Here is a 13,664-nt window from a genome sequence, read left to right as displayed (position 1 = left end):
AAACTGAAACCGATAAGTCCAAAGTCTACAACTCGCGAGAAGAGCTTCACCTGAATACACTCTCAATACTTTGGTACACGATTGAGATACTGAAGCATCGTCTGTGTATACCATAATTTTCAATGAATAGAGTGCACACGTTTCTGGGGTTCTTTTGCGGCTTGTGCCTGGAAATTATTAAATTTTCTGCATAGGAGATGGGGCTTTCTCCACGTTAGTCACGTGGAAATGGGTTGTCGATGATATGGAACGAGTGTCATTTTGGAAGATGATGTCCAATTACGTAAATGGATGGAGTCGTACAGAAAAATAGGAATCGTTCATTATCGATATGGAACGTTGTAACATTTGTTAGAAAAAATATTGAAAGAATACTGTTCAATTGATTTGACTGACTGAAACTATGTTGGACTGTATCGATGGTCTTTGAAACGAGTTTGTTATGATCAAAGAAATACGCGACAGACTGTGGCTGCTCATCCTTTTGAAATTCACACCTCATATTCCACTGTTCAAGCACTCTTTCATTCAGATACTTGCGTTCATGTGGAATGAACTTCCTGAGAATGTTTTTCCCAATGAATTGAATCACAGCGATTTGAATCCAACGTGAATTACTATTTGGGAGAAGAAAATATTAGGAGCACAAAGTTTCACAGATGGATCAAAAACACCTTCCGGTTCTGGTGCAGGTGTTTTCAATCGCAGACCCAGAACAGAGATATCAACCTACCTAGGAACCTATGAGACTGTATTTCAAGCGAAAATTTACGCTATTGAAATGTGTGCGGAGAGATTGGAAAAATCCAACCTCATACAAAAGTCGATAAAATTATTCTCGTACAGTCAAGCGGTGTTGGTAGCTCTTGGCTCTTACCGAAAAGCATCTAAATGAGAAGCAAATTCACGAAAACGACTCTCCTCGATAAAAATATTCAACAGATTGTCTCTAGGCTGGATTCCTGGTCATACTGGCCTGAAAGGCAATGAGGCTGCTGACTCCCTTGCAGAGGAGGGTACTGCAAACAGCTTTATCGGACCACAACCTTTCATTGGCATCGCTTTAGGCTTTGTTGAACAAAGACTGAATACCTGGATGACAAGAAGATTCATGGACTTCTGGCAAAATTTTCCAGGATTGGCTCTCTCCAGGGCGTTTATTGACCCTTGGAAGCTTGATACCAAACAGTTGTTGGACTACAGTAGGGATGAACTAGTATGTCTAACAGGCCTACTTACAGGTCACCGTCATTTGAATCATCATATGCAGAGACTTGGACTGTCGGAAGACAGTGTGTGTCGCCTCTGTTTGGAAAATGATGAAACAACAGGGCAAATACTTTGTGCCTGCCCCGCTGGGGACCGAATCAGGTTTTAAGAGGTCGGCAGAGCCGTACTCTTACCATCTCACCTGAAAGACCACTCACCATAAACACTAATCGGCTTCGTTCAGAAGCTGGGTTTATTTGGTCGAGTGTGAATAGGTATGAGCCACAATGAACTTTTACGGATTGCAGTGGAGGGTCACTTTGGTCCTAACCTAACCTAACCTGACTGCTACTTTAGCACAGGCACTGCGCATTTCAACGGTGAAAATTTCTCTGAAATCAAAATGAAAATACTCTACCTACCTGAAAATCATTGAAAACTGCAACAGAAATTCACACATTCAGAGTATGAAGAATCGTATCAAGAGAAAGATTGATAATATGGGTTGGACTTTCAAGATAAACTATATTATCAATGTATTCAACTTCCTTAACCAAAAAAGTATGAAATTCTTTTTTCCGACACGGTTCAATCAACTTGAGATCAACAGGAGATGACAACAATTTATGATTATTTTCACATAGATTAAGTATCTTGTAGGTAATAAGTAGCTCGAAATATGTCATAAATACTAATGCACTAATTTTAAAACTGGAATTGGAACCAATAAAATAATTGTGTCAAATTGTTTTGTTATCAGATGAATGAAGGTAGAAACGATTTATTTAATTTTTTTCTGGTTTGTATTTTCAACAGGTGATGATCGACTGTATTGCCAAAGATGCGCCAAACGAAGTGATTGTTATAATGAAAAGAGAAATGAAAATTTCTATGTTTTTTACCACTTTCAATTGTAACTAACGTTACTGCAGTTTCGTCCTATATGGACATTCTCAAACTTATAGAATAAACTAGTTTATTGTACTTACATGAGTACAATAAGTACTCTACTTATTGTACTCATACTCTACTACTTATTATTGTACTCATACAATAAACTAGATTATTGTATAAGTACAATAAACTAGTTTATTGTATAAATTTGAGAATGTCCATATAAGATCAAACTGCCGTAACGTTAGTTACAATTAAAAGTGATAAAATACATAGAAATTTTCATATATCTTTTCATTATGGTCTCCTACCACGTAGAAATGGCTACATCCATCAATTTATTGATTGTAATAAGGAAACAAGTATAGCTGAGGCACCAGTCAATCTAATAATAATACTGATGATCTTCAAACAAGACTCAACCTCTGACGGAAGCACCAAACTCTTCCGAAGGTTCGAAATAGATGAATAATTCAATTCAGCAGACCATTTTTATAATATTCATGCAGTAATTGTTCACTGTGGTTCTGTCATTGAATTTGCTCATTACTACGCCTTGGTCAAAGACGAAACAGACTGGTTTGACGATAGTCGTGTCACGAAGTGTTCTGGCGATATATTTAATTCATTGGAGCCTACATTTTGTTTTATGAGAGAGAGAGAGGACATTGGCAGATCAAGATCTTCAAATGATGTGGTGCTACAGTTTTTTTTGGGTTTTCCTGCAGCTGAAAAAGCAAATGAGCCACTGGAATCATTGAATTCGCCCCGGGGCGCCAATTAATTCTTATTGTTGTTTTATTATTTCACAAGTATTTTGAACATTTTTAACAATTGTAACATATTGATTTAATATTAAATACATGAGTATTAATTAACTTTCCATATCTGGAAATACATTACATAATTTTATTCTGCAGTATTTTCAATGATTTCAGCAGAGCATTTTATGCCGATTACCAAACATATATCAAATACTGCAGTTTTGAATGAACCAAAGAAAAATAAGCAGTTTTTGAAGATGTTTAAAAAAATTCTGATTTTGAAAAGTATTCGATTAACGAAATATATTCCTTAGTATAACATTATGAAATGTTAGTACCACGATGAGTTTTCATCTATGCAGAGGTGTTAAAACTTCAGAGCTGTTGATACTACCGTTATTTATGTTGTTAAACTATTTTCAATCGATAAAAGAAAGATTTTTTTCGTGAATGATGATCAGTTTTTATTTCTTCTGAATTATTTAGGATGTATCATCAGTAAGCAATTCAATTTCCACTACTAAATTCTATAAAAGGTGAAATTACCAGGAATGCAATTCTCTTTTTGAAGCATGTTTCAGGAACATGTTTTCCTTTTCTATCCACAGAAAAATAAAATGGATGTTCGATCCGAAAAATTATTATTATTTGATCTCATTGACAAATACAATACCCTGACATCTGAAACTAATCACTCTCATTTTCAAATATTCGTTCATTTTATGTTTGTTTTGAATTGGAAATGAAACAAATAGGTGAAATCTAATAAAGTTTCCATTGATAAATTTTAAAATACAAACACTATTTGGCGTTTTAACAATCATTAACGATGGAGATCAAATACATAAATGAGTGTCAAACTGCTTACGATCATATAACAGAAATTTTATGCCTAAAAATTATTTTTGAGGTTATTTGGAAGCAAATGAAGGCATAGAGAAAACACATCAAAATTACTAGTGTTTGTTAAAACGAATCACACATTTTAGTGATTGTAAAATTCCTACCTGAATTTGTATTACAATTTATACTAGCTAGTAACTGCCTTGATCTCAATCATTAAAAAAAGTGACTATCCTCTATGCAATGACAACTTTCCCACAAATGATCAGCTCAATTTATTTCCACGTGGCGAAAATATAAGGTCAAATATGAAAAGTGAAACTGATCTAGTGGAATTATTATTAGTTTTTTTCTTCAAAACTGTATCCGTTTGAATGTCTTGTCTTTTTGTAGTCTCCTGGTTGAGACTGAGCCATCAAAAAAGAAGCGTGAGATGGCATAAGAACTGAGCGTCAGCTTCCATGCTGTTTTTGATGGATGCCCCACGATTTGAATGATCAGCAGAAATTATCACGTTCCGAAGTCTGTTCTTCTTTACTTAACCGCAACCAAAATGATACTTTTCTGTATCGGATCGTCTCAAGTGATGAAAAGGGGTTCCTCAACGATAACAAAAGACATTCGAAACGATAGTTTCACACAGATGTGCATGGTTACTGTCAGCGGCTGGTGTGATTTACTATAACTTTTTGCAACCAGGCCAAATGATCACAACAGAGTCCTAGTGTGAGAAAATCGACGAAATATATCGAAAATTGCATCAGCAGCAGCCGACACATGAGAGGTTCGATTCCATTGCACGACAACGCCCGTCTGCACGTTTCACAAATCATCGTCCGGAAATTGAACGAATTGAGCATCGAAGTTTCATCTCACCCACCATACTGCCCAGACCTCTGACCAACCTACTACTATCCCTTGATCGACTTGTGTTACGGTGATAAAGGTGCACTGATTCAAATGGTGCTCATTTTGAATGAATTAAATGGGTATTCACTGACATAATATATATATCAAAGTAGACTCATAAAAAATGACAAAACTTTCGAAATCATTTTATATATTGAAATGATCTAGGATATATCATCAATGACGAATAACTAGTAAGTGTATATGTACTCTTTAGTCATTTATAAATCATTAGTCATTTATATTATAGCCCGGTCAAATTAGACTGAAAATAAGAGTGAAAGTACAAAAATTTACAACAAGCTGCAAATTCGTGTAATCGTTCAAAACATAGGTAAAAACAAGATTTTGAAATTCCGAATGATTGCGGTGCCTGGAAAAAAATTATTCGAGGTCAAAGGACAAAAATCTCGAAATCACCCAGGATGAACATCAAGAAGAAGAAAAAGATCAAGAAGAAGAAGACCAAGAAGAAGAACGACAAGAAGAAGTATTTGAAGGTTATGACTCAGATGAATAAATTTTCACATTTTTTAAATTTCAATCGCATTTATAATTTCCAACCCTTCCTAATATATTTTATTATGTAAATTTTCAATCTGACAGAATCACAACAGACATCTGGAAAACGCGCTAAGTACACTACCTCATAGGTGGCGTGGTAACGCGTGCATATAATGACGATTACAACTTTTACAACTTTTTGACTCGTCGTATCTCACAAACGGTGGCTCAAAGAAAAAAAAGTAGTGAAAACATTTTTTGTAGAAAATTGTATGGTCTACAATTTTTATCTGAAGTTTTTCATGATTAAGCTCACCGTTTTCCTGAAAATCGCGAAATTGTAAATTTATGTACCTTCCAGTGTCTAGATTGACTGGATTATTAGACATTCAGAAGATCTTTTTAATCGTAAATATCAACATTGAAATCGTCCCTATCAAACTTGAAAAGTTTATTGCAAGTGGCTGTCAATGAATGTATCTCGAATGCTTTTACCATCAATGCTGGTGTTCCCCAGGGATTCATATTATTTTCCATCCCCTTTTTATTGTATATCAAGACTCATTGAAAAAATCATGAATACAATGTATTGCTTTGATGGCGACAGCACACTTGTCTCGTCATTTCATTTGAATTGCATATCTTAATGAGGTCTAAAAGTAACCAACCAGATTCAATTCAATGCCAAGAAAACCCAGGTATCGGTTCTCTCCAAAAAGATAAATGTCTCCGAACCAAATAGAATAATTCCAGGACTGACAATTTTGCTTTCTACTTGACACAATCATGTCCCTGGCATTGCGAAGGCTGCTTCTCAAAAGCTTGGAACACTGAACCGAACCAGAAAACTACACACACCTCAGCAACTTGTGATATCTTATAAAGCTCAGATCAGACCTTCTTTGGAGTATTGTTCTCATGTATGGAGCTCCGCCCGTAAGCATACTCTAAAGTTGCTGGGTTCCATCTAGAAAAGAGCAATCTGCCTGATTGGAGACGCGAACATCACTTGAAAACTTGATAGTCTGAAACATTGAAGAAAGGTGTGAATCGCTACTTTCGTACAGGCACCACTCTCAGATATCCTTAAGGATTCTCTCATAGTGCTTGTGTTTTGCCTTAAAAAAAACCCTGATATTTTCCTTTGATATTCAAACGTCTTCAGAAAAGATATGCTCCACGACATTTCTGATTGTCCGAAGATTGCTGCTGGCGCCGAGCGAGTTCCCCAACAAAATTATTATTCTTTCCAGGACCTAATCCTGACGATATCCTAACGCGATCTCGTCCTTCCATCCTGGCCACGTTCGCGTCTGTGACACTTTCTAAACCAGCACCATCATATATCAGGGTCCTAAACAAACGCAACACATTACCAGTTGTGAGAGATTCAGACTTTTCGAGCGAGAATGACATTGGCGTGTCGAGATTGGTGATGCGGAAAGGAACATTCACCTAGAGCAGTGATGTCTGAATTGAGATTGACACAGGGCTGCCAAAATACGAATTTGATGATTGTCCGAATAGCAGTTGGACAGAGTTCGAAAACTGATAATTCAAATTCTGAATTTAACCTCTGTTTTCGCTATAATAGTAAAATACATAAAAATAAACTAAATGAAAAATGACTCAACAAAAACAGGAATAAATAATGAGAAACAATGATAATTAGAGAAGCTACTTGAAGTGACCTAAAAATTGGAGAAAGATTTATTATTTTTTCAACAATTTTTGTAATGGAACTGGCCAATACTTGATAAAAAATCATTAAGCGATCGAGTAATACTTAATTGTGAGATATTTGCCAAAGGGGAAGAAAGTTTTCACGAAGACTGAAAGAACACATGAATAATTTCTTGAATGCGAAGACAAATTCTACATTCGCAAGCCATGATTTGGCAAAGGGGCTTGAGTTCAACGACGACTATGTTGTATTACATTTAGAAGAGAAAGGTTTGAAACTCAATCTTTTGATATACTTAGAAATTATCAGATTTAGAAATTCTGGTTCAGATTCAGAAGTTTACTGAATCACCGAATGAAATTGAATTCTTTCCATCTTCTGAAGCTGAGTTGGTGAAGTTTCAATGTAGCAATTTCTAACCAATTTATACTCAAACTCAGGTGAACTTATCAGTCATCAAGTCAAGATGAAGTCATTCTGCATCCAATATGACGAACAGTCCAAGATAATGGACTAGTTATGTTTATGCTTTTCCATGGCGGACTCGCAAAATAGTGGACTGATATTTCATGCACCCCATAATGTGAGTATCAAAAGAAAATGTTTGCTGCAAAGAATACGGAAGATAGAATGCCGTCACTTTGAATCCAATATGGCGATTTTACAAAGATGTGGACTATGTATTTATATTAACCCCCGTGAAATGTATATCAAAAATGAAAAGGTTCGAGAAGAAGACATTCGAAATGACGGAAAGCAAGATGGCTGCCTCACCAATTGTACGCGTGATCGACCATACATCAATGATGCATTGAATTGAATTTTACTGTTTAACTATTGTTTCAAAAGGAGTTATTTGAATTCAGGTTTGAATTGGAACAAGTTTGTCATTCGTTTTATTTCATCTGGCAATTGTTAATATTATATTTATTAAGTGGTATGCGCCTTTTCTGAAAATTGAACCGTGATCTGATTGCAGAAAAATGTTTATATTGTTTCATTCTGTAAACATAGATGGTTTCTGAGGTAGTGAATTTCATGTTGAATCATTTTGTTTTCGAGGAGAGAGATTTTCGAATTTTCACTTCTCCGTACTGAAAAAAATGTGAAAAACTTTCAGAGAAAGGAAACAAAACAAATTCACATCCATTGGGTCATAATGGAGAAGCTTTTTTCTCGAAAAACTCATGTCTCTCAAAATATTTCATTCCCAATTTCGTTTCTGATTTTATTCCAATTTCACTCAATTTATAGAGCCTATGCCCAGAAGATCATTTGGGCTATATTCATAGTCATTGGTCACTTGAAAATACTTATTCAATATCCACATTTTCTTCAGTTGGACACGAATTCCGAAAGTAAATATGAACAACATGTAGGTCTTTTCGTTTTTGCCCAGTTTCAGTGAATTTCATCCAAGGTCATTATCATTAATTACTAGCTGGCAGTGTGATATTTGGAATTGAAGGATACATTTCAAACTGTAAAAAGTCCATGGAATGTTTCATATACCCCTAGTGGTAGGGAGCCTCAGCCATGCAAAAAAGTTCCGAATAGAAGATTCAACAGCATCCAAACTGTTCTGGATTGTATCACAGTGAGCTGGGATGTTTCGAGAAGTTCTCGATTATTCCAAAATATTCTAGAAACATCTTGGCATTGTCCTTGATAAAAAAGTCACCTGGCACTCTCACTTGCAAAAAGTTTTTTACACAAAGCCAGACTGTCTCTATAGTCTTGTCGAAGAATTTGTGGTGAAAGTTGGGGTTTAGGTTCCAAACAAATCCATTGGATTCATGTGATGATTGTCAGACCAATGATCACTTATGGTGCAATTGCCTGGTGGCCGAAAACTTTACAGAAAACGGCCCAGGCGAAGCTCTCTAGCTTACAGGGACAAGCTTGTCTGACCATAAGTGGTGCCATCAGTACCACCCCGTTAGCGGCCATGGAGAACCTTCAAGATTTACATTCTCTACACATTTTTCTGATGAGAGAGAGGCTGGATGGACTGCATATAGACCTGTGCACATTGCCAATTGCACAAATCAGTTTAATGCAGAGTGCAACAGACTTGGTTGACACTAGGCGTCACAGTATTCTGGAAATGACCTTTGACTTTATGCCTTCAACTGTCAACTACAAACTGTCTTATGAAATACTGTTTTCGAATAGAGACGACTGACTCCTTCGGGAGAAGGAAATATTAGGAGCAGATAGTTTTTGGTATCAAAATCACCTTTCGGTTCTGGACCCAGCACAGAGACATCAACCTGCCCAGGAACCTATGTGACTGTATTTCAAGTGGAAATTTACGCTATTGAATTGTGTACGGAGAGATGGAAAGAATCTAACCTCACACACAAGTCAATGAAAATATTCTCGGACAGTCAAGTGGCGATGGAAGCAACTACCGAGCAATGCCTAAATTGCCATCAAATTGCCAGAAACGACTCTCCTCGATAGAAAGACTTAACAGATTGTCTCTGGTCTGGATTCCTGGTTGTACTGATTTGGAATCCAAGAAGATTCATGGACCTCTGGCAGAATCTTTCAGGATTGGCTCACTACAAGGCGTTTATTCACCCTTCGAAGCTTGATACCAAACAGTTGTTGGACTACAGTAGGAATGAACTACAATATCTAACAGGCCTTCTCACAGGTCACTGTCATTGGAATCATCATATGCAGAGACACGGACTGTCGGAAAACAGTGTCTGTCGCCTATGTTCGAAAAATGATGATACAGCAGAGCACATACTTTGTGCTTGCCCCGCTGGGTACCGAATTAGGTTTTGAGAGTTCGGCAGAGCCGTACTCCTACCATCTGACCTGAAAGACCATTCACCATACGAACTAATCGGCTTCGTTAAGAAGCTGGATTTATTTGGTCGAGTGTGAATATGTGTGAGCCACAATAAACCCTTGCGGGTTGCAGTGGAGGGTCGAATAGACCCACTCACTTTGGACCTAACGTAACCATTCTAGTATATTGTATAACTCTTCAAAATATTCTGGTATGTTTTGGAATGCTTTCAAAAATCTTTGAATATTCTAAAGGATTCAAGCACTGATTTCTTGAAAAGCACGCCGTGAACAAGAGAATCATCTTTAGAGAAAAGCTAATGTGATACTATAAAATAAACAAATGTATAAATTTGTCAAAAAAGAATAAATCTTTGGAATATTAATATATATCAGATTTGATGAAATACTATAGAATCCGGGCCACATCAGTTCATGAACGACCAGTTATGACGAATAACAAGTAAGAATATTGCATTACATGCACCTTTGTTTGTGAAATCAACTGAAAATTTCAATTGTAATGATAAATAGATGGACGATTTATTACAAAATATTTTGGTGAATAATAAACATCAAACTTCGATAGAGTTTGCAGGAATTAATTTTTTTTCATACCCGATGACATTTCGTTTTCGAGAACGATACAACAAATTTGCTACTTGGGGAAGTTTTCCTGGATATGTCACTATGTAATTCTGATCTCAGACCGAAGGTATTCAAATATCAAAATGTTACCAAATATAAGCCGCAAACAAAATCAATTTTCGCCATCAAACTTCATAATGATGTTCATTAACAGTCTAAAGTTACACATCCCCGCTAAATTGGCTCATGATTGGAAAGCGTGCTCCCTCCATCGTCAATTCTGTAAACTTCTCAACCCTTCTCAAACCACTAACGAACACATGTTTGGTCGGAAGGCAGAAATAAATCATGAGCGGAAGTTGACGCCAAAAATATCACCACATATATTCCCGTACGAAGTCCCTGTAATTGTGAACGCATGTTACGTGAGATGTACGATGATTACATAGTTTACTCAGGATAGAAATCCTGTGTGGAAACAGGTACGTGGAGCGATATATCGCGCGATAGCAGAGTTGGCGGTCCTGTGGCTTTTGTAGTTTGCTACTTCCACGTCTTCGGTTGAAAACAAAGTGAAACAGTGCAACACGTACACAGTGCATTTCTTTAATGTCACCCCTTTTATTTTTCGAACGGATCAACTCAAAAATTGAAAGTTCCTGACAAATGCTTTACAACCCTAGAATATAATGTCAATATCTTCAACTACTACAAAATGACGTAACTTTAAATAATTGCCTGAATACATTGACATTTAACTACATAATATGAGGTAATAAGTTCGAGGTCAGTTCAGGAGATGATCGAAATGGTTGCCCTGAACTTCTTGACATATGAACAGCCCATCCGATATTTCACGCCGAACATTTTCGAACACAGTAACGTCAATATCTCTACAAATATTTATTATTATCTGCCGTAAATCCAATATTGAAGCAGGTTCAGTATTTTATACCTTTTGCTTCGAATAGCCCCATAAAAAGTCCAAAGGTGTCAAATCTGGCCAGCGGGTTGGCCATTCTGTAGGACCTCAACGGCCAATCCAACGACCAGGAAACATAGTATCCAAATCGTTTCTCACTTGTCTTGAGTAACGTGATGGTGCTCCATCTTGTTCTCCATCGCTTCGACGATTTCAGTTATGAAAGGGTCAACAGTAGTTTTCAGCATATTCAAATACAGTTCCCCTGTTAAATTTTGATCAATAAATAGAGGTCCTACAATATGATTTTCCAATATTCCTGCCCAAACGTTATTTTTTTCTGGATATTGGGTATGTGTTTCCCGGAAAACGTGAGGGTTGGTGTCACTCCAATAACGGTAATTTTGTCTGTGAACATTGCCGTTTGAAAAAAAATGTACATTCGTCACTACAACAAATATTGTGGGGATAGGTAGGTTGTCTTGCAATGGTTTCCGTCATTTTGTATGGATGATACCTATTCCTCTTCAAAAGTCTGCACACAGTAGAAGGAGACACCTCACAAACATTCGAGACGAAATAAGTAGACTGTTCAGAATTTACTACCATCTCACCACTTATTTGCACTTGCTGTTCTTCCAGAATGGACAGATGACCTGGGGGCTTTTTGTTACGTACGCTACCTGTAGTTGTGAATTTGGATACGAGTTCCGTCAAATATTTTCTGCAGATATAACAATTCAGAAAATGTTCATTGAGAGTCCTTTCGGTACCTTTCTATTACTAACAACGAAAACTAAATGAGAATATTCTAACTGAACAATGATGTTCATTGTCGTACTGATAATTTTCGACGTTTTTATAAACACAAAATATCTTAACAAACCTTAAAAGGGAATATTTCCAATAATATCGATATTGATATGTTTCTCTTCAGGAAATTATTAAATGTTTCGCCATTTTGTAGTAGGTGAAGATATTAACTTCATATCCTAGGGTTGTGAAGTATTCGTCAGGTGCTTCAAAATGATGTGTCACAAGACTCCCTTTTTTCTTTAATTTTTTTTCCCAAATGGCGCTCAGTCGCCATCGTGGAAGTTTCATCTGTAAATTTCACCTCAAAATAAAGTATTCATGCATCAATCTCATTATCCCAAATTTAAATTTTTTGAGTTGACTCGTTCAAAAAATGAAAGGGGGGGGACATTAAAGAAATGCATTGTAGAATAATATCGTGCATATCGCTAAAGAAGCAATTCTGTAAGCCATCACTCGGGTTTGTTGACCGTGATCTGCAGGTTTTTATGACAAAACTTCCCAACATTCATTGACAAAACTTCCCAACATTCATGTTTCACTTCTATCATTTGGTTTATCTTTGCCCGGTCAAGCTGATATCACAAATTTTGTCCAACATTTAGAGGCAGATTATTCAAAACTTCAGACAACTGATTCATCATGAAATTTCTGTTGAAGCCTGCGTTCAAATTGTCTCTAAAAAATTTGGTCCGGCTATTCAAATTCGTTTCTGTACATGAGGATCTCGTAAACGATAAGAGATAGAGTATCTGTTGAATTATATGAAAGTTGCGTATTTTAGAGATCTATTCAATGATGTAAAGAAATCGAATGGCGCTCTTTTGGTTCTGGAGATATACAGGAAAAACCAAAAAATCCTAAATTATTTTTTTGCCTATATCTTCTTTATTCGCAGACATATTTTTTGGATCGTAGACGTTCACTTCATACTGAGAAATTAAATTCAATTTATTATTTCGGGATGTTTCGGTAATATTCGATTATAATTATGTGAATTATTTCCTTTTAAATAACGGCTCTGGAAATTGGTTGACTGAGTTGAATAAAAACATAATAGCAACTTTCACGTCTTCCTATGTATCGTAGAGATTTTTCGTAGAGAGTTTTTTTTTTCATTTTTAGGCACCTATTCATATTTTTTCAATTGTTCTGAGCGTTTTCTACAATGAACTTCGAATAAGAAAACTTTTTATGATTATTTGAAACATATCTACGTCAAAAATATATTATATGTGTTTTAATAAGCAGGAAAAAAATGATAGCAATAATAATATCCGAAACGAACACTATAATTGTAATGAAAATTGAAATGAAGTAATTTATATAGGTACCCTTAAAAATTATTGGCGCAATAAATGTTCGAATTGGAGTCCTTCTATTTTGAAACATTTTTAAACTCGGTTTTTCAAATTATTTATTGCCCTCAATACACTTATTTTATGCATTATTGCGAAATCATTCAAAATCCTCAATCTCGAGTCTTCCACATTTTCTATCTCTCTGCCAGCGTAAATCCTATTTTCCAATGTCCCCCATAGAAAATAGTCCAAAATAGTAAGATCTGGTGATCTTGCAGGCCATCTGTGTCTAAATGGAAGGACTCCAATTCAAACATTTATTGCACATTTTTTTTGTGTATATGAATTACTTACTTCATTTCAATTCTCATTATAATTATAGTGTTCGTTATAGTGTTATTATTGCTACCATTTTTTTTTCTGCT

Source organism: Leptinotarsa decemlineata, unplaced genomic scaffold (genome assembly GCF_025532065.1).
Source record: "Leptinotarsa decemlineata unplaced genomic scaffold, Ldec_3_MD MMD2_tig00026314_RagTag_RagTag, whole genome shotgun sequence".
NCBI lineage: Eukaryota > Metazoa > Arthropoda > Insecta > Coleoptera > Chrysomelidae > Leptinotarsa > Leptinotarsa decemlineata.
Note: the sequence above shows the minus strand (reverse complement) of the source record.